Source organism: Pseudophryne corroboree, unplaced genomic scaffold (genome assembly GCF_028390025.1).
Source record: "Pseudophryne corroboree isolate aPseCor3 unplaced genomic scaffold, aPseCor3.hap2 scaffold_883, whole genome shotgun sequence".
Lineage (NCBI taxonomy): Eukaryota > Metazoa > Chordata > Amphibia > Anura > Myobatrachidae > Pseudophryne > Pseudophryne corroboree.
Genome location: NW_026970462.1, coordinates 91765 through 92333, shown reverse-complemented (window position 1 = coordinate 92333; position 569 = coordinate 91765). Strand labels below are relative to the sequence as shown.

The window sequence follows — 569 nt, the reverse complement described above, 5'->3', positions numbered from 1 at the left end:
CATAAAAATAAAGCCAGAAAATGAAGAGCTGTTTAATCACTCGATTGGATTTTTCTGCCAGCATATTTTTTTTTCTCTGCAACCCACTGCTAAATTGTGCTTCCTAGCTGTTTTTTTATAAAATAACTGAATCAAATCTAACTCTGATTACATCAGAGAAGGCCATGTACCCTACACCATAAGAGGGGGTTTGAAATTTTGACTTGTCTACTTAAATATCACCAAAATCTGATCACAAGTTTAATTACATCCCTGGGTGGGATTGAACCACCAACCTTTCGGTTAATAGCCGAACACACTAACCGATTGCGCCACAGAGACACTTTGCAAAAAGTGCATACTGACAAAGGCTAATAAGCATAAATCTAGAACGTTTCCTAGAAAAACATTAAAAAATCAATAATCTGGAGAGTTTTTGTAAGATGTTTCTTCCATCAACCAACGAATAAACACATTGGTACTTTCCCATGATGAGTGAGTGCTTCAGGATCTCTTGCACTTACATGTGCAGCAGAGTACTGCAATGGAAGCATGCTGGACCCATAACCCAGAGGTAGGCAGATTGAAAC

The 569-nt window shown here is 38.1% G+C and overlaps 1 non-coding gene across 1 annotated transcript; it reads right to left on the bottom strand.

Moving 5' to 3' along the window:
* Positions 1 to 247: 247 nt before the first annotated feature.
* Positions 248 to 321, bottom strand: TRNAN-AUU (transfer RNA asparagine (anticodon AUU)). The gene has a single exon. It is a non-coding gene; the product is annotated as a tRNA-Asn (tRNA).
* Positions 322 to 569: the final 248 nt, after the last annotated feature.